A 3343-nucleotide genomic window follows, 5' to 3' on the forward strand; every position below is an offset into this window, starting at 1 on the left:
AAAAAACTAATCTAATGGAAACTGATTTTCCTAAATCTACATATCCAAACAAAGCCTTTGCCTTTTTTTTTTAGGAACTGCACCGGAGTGGCCAAGCTGAACGCGAAACCCGCAATTTGTAGCATGAAAAGCAGGTACTTCTGACTCACTAAGCCACTAGGCAGTCTAGATGGTCATAGGGCCCGCGGCCCGTCAGCACGGCCCATGGCCCGATGTTGGCCCAGGCACCGTGAGGGCGCGCTCTCGGTCTTGCTCTGTCTTCCCCCTTCTTTTGCAAGCAGCGGCTGAAAGAGCCAGAGTTGTCCCCGTCCGACGCGTGCGGAGGAGGAGCCCGAGCGGCGACACCTCGTCCCGTGCGACTCGCGCGAGGAGGAGCGGCGCCTCCGCTTCCCCGTCCGACACAATTTGCTTGATTAAAAAAATATATTATTCGTTTCCCCTTCGAGGGAGCATCATGGGACAGGGCGCGTACTAGAAGCGCTACGTCTCTGAAAGTTGGTGGTTACACGACCTTGGTCAGCAGCATCTGCACGAATTCCTCCAGGTCCCTGTGCGAGCTCCCGCCCTCCGCCACCGCGGCCGCCGCCAAGCGTCCGAGCTCCGCCGCGCGCTCCCTCACGGTCTGACCCTCCTTCCCGACGGCCGCCGCGATCGCCGCCGCCATCCGCCCGGCGTCGGGCACGGCGTCGGCGCCCTCCGCCACGGGCACGGCCACGCCAGGCCTCCGCGAGCAAGCCGCGCGTCCGTGAACTGGTCGGCGCCCATCGGCCACGCCAGCATGGCCACCCCGGCGGCGGCCGCCTCCAGCACCGAGTTCCAGCCGCAGTGCGTCAGGAACCAGCCCACGGCGCGGTGGCGCAGCACCTCCACCTGCGGCGCCCACCCGCGGATCACCAGCCCCCGCGACGCCGTGGCCGCCTCGAACCCGTCGGGCACCGCGGTGCCCACCCTCGCCGCCCACACGAACGCCGCCGAGCTCCGCGCCAGCGCGTCCGCCACCGACGCTGCCTGCGCCGCCGACAGCGCCTGCTGCGTCCCGAAGCTGACGTACACCACGGAGCCGTCCGGGAACGCGTCCAGCCATGCGGCCACCCGCGCCGCCGCCACGGCGGGCTTCCCGCCGCGGTCGCCGCCCGACGTGGACGTGGCCGCGCCGCCGGCGTCCGACAGCGGGCCCACCGCGAACACCCGCTTCGACGCCAGGTCCGGGAGCGGCCGCGTCACGTAGTCCGCCTCCAGCGCCGGCGAACGTGTTGGCGACGAAGCACGCGCTGCCCAGGTTCCAGAGGAACAGCTGCCGGATCGCCTCGGACACCTCGTCGCCGGGCGCGTACTGCCGGAACAGCCCGGACAGGTGGCGCCACGGGAAGGTAGGCGAGCCGGGGACCTCCGGGAACGTGACCGCCTCGTCGTCGGCGTCGGGGTCCTCGCGGCGCCGCCGCCTCGTCGGCGGGCTGCGCCAGAGGGCGTGCGACATGGCGAGGTGGAGCGCGCAGGAGGGGGAGAAGGTGACGTGCGGCACGCCCAGCTCCTTGGCCAGCGGCTGTGTCCACCCCGTGAAGAAGTCGGAGACGACGGCCGTCACGCGGCGGCCATGCCGTCCCTGCTCGTTGCACCAGGCGAGGAGCGGCGCGCGGAGCGCCGCGAGGGAGGTCATGAAGGGCCGGAAGAGGTGGCGCGGGAGGTCCTTGGTGTTCTCGCCGCTCCCCGGCGGGAGCAGCGGCGACGACGGGAAGGGCAGCGAGAGCACGGCCACGGACGGGAACGCGCGGACCAGCGGCGCGAGCAGCGCGGCGTTGCCGGACGTGACGGCGACGGTGACCGCGAGGCCGCGCGCGGCGAGCAGCGCCGCAAGGTCCAGGAGCGGGAGCATGTGTCCCTGCGCCGGGTACGGCACGAGAAGCACGTGCGGGCCGTCGCCGCCGCCGCCGCCATCGCTCGCAAGGTCCTGCGGTGGCGGCGTGTGCGTGCCCATGGACAACTGGACAAGGACGATGGATGGATCTGAACCGTTGGGGTTACAACTAGGGTTAATAAATACTCGACCAAGGTAATTTATTATATTGGTTAATAAAGTCTTCCGTTGCAGTTCCTCATTTAGAATGTTTCCAAGAAAGAATACACGTCTCCTTTTTCTATGCGCATTCTCAGTGGGCATCGGAGTAGTTAATAAGCTGCCACATACATTAAAAAATTTCGATGACGTGATAACGTTTTCAAAGGAAAGAGAGAACGATAAAACTCTCTTGCCACAATTACCAATTCTTTATGAGTCATGAAATTAAATACAAATCAAATCATAGAATGAAACATTTCATTGAGAATGAGTGTTTCATCCATGTTTTATTTCGTTTTATATTATGAGTTTTGAAAATAACGCCATGAAACTCCTCACGGATCAAAATAGTCAAAATTAGTATACATCTTGAAAGTTCACATGGCATGGATGGATAAAAAAAGAATGGAAATATGAGGAATCAAATAATCTCAAGATTAACTAATTCTATATAGAAATAGTATCAGCGTTTCTTTCTTTAAGTAGGTTTATTATAAAAGTTTATTCCATAATTAATCAAGTATTATATATTTCTTAGACATCATATAAATATTAATGTTTTTATATAGTATTTGATTATATTTGGGAGCGTTTTGACTCCTCATAAAATGAGCTTTTCATTACTTTTTGGAGAGGGAAAACAATATTTTCATTATTTTTAGGAGAGAATATTTTTTATAAGTGCAGATGGATGGGCTTGTCGTTGAAAAAAAAAATGGAGACCCACTCGAACTCGAACTCGAATATGTTGCTTTTCAAATGACTGGAGCTTTTGTGCGGTTCAGTCAGTCAAATTTGTGCAGCTATCCGATTCATCTCCAACCCTGCTTTTCTAGTACCTGCACTTTCTTTTGACTGCTGCACGAGTTTGCAGTCAATACACCAACCAACGTAGGAACCAGGTCTGAAAAATTAAACTGGCACGTGCATGCATCGTCAACATTGTGGTACAAACAAATACGGATTCACCCGCTGTGGAAGCGTGGTTGGCGAAGAATACGAAACCCTGTTGGTGTGAGCGTGACTTTGTCACCTGTGCGTACGTAGCTTTTCGAGGTTCCACGTTAGTCCATGGATGTATGTTGCCGCGCATCGGTCCTCCTCCGTCCCCCACGTGCTCTCCAAAAGGGCCACTGAAATTTGAGAAAAGCGGCGACGAGCAAGATTCTAGATGCTGATTCGCTGATGCTCTCCAACTTGGCGCATGGCAATTTTATCTCCATTTTTTTCTTCTTATACATTTTGATCAGCATATACTCCTATTGGTACTGCCTCCATTGTATGTAT

General features: G+C 56.8%; 1 pseudogene; it reads right to left on the reverse strand.

The window, feature by feature from the left end:
- Positions 1–213: 213 nt before the first annotated feature.
- Positions 214–2088, reverse strand: LOC136472646 (UDP-glycosyltransferase 89B2-like; annotated as a pseudogene).
- Between the last annotated feature and the right edge of the window lie 1255 nt (positions 2089–3343).

The sequence above is a fragment of the Miscanthus floridulus genome, chromosome 8 (genome assembly GCF_019320115.1).
Source record: "Miscanthus floridulus cultivar M001 chromosome 8, ASM1932011v1, whole genome shotgun sequence".
NCBI lineage: Eukaryota > Viridiplantae > Streptophyta > Magnoliopsida > Poales > Poaceae > Miscanthus > Miscanthus floridulus.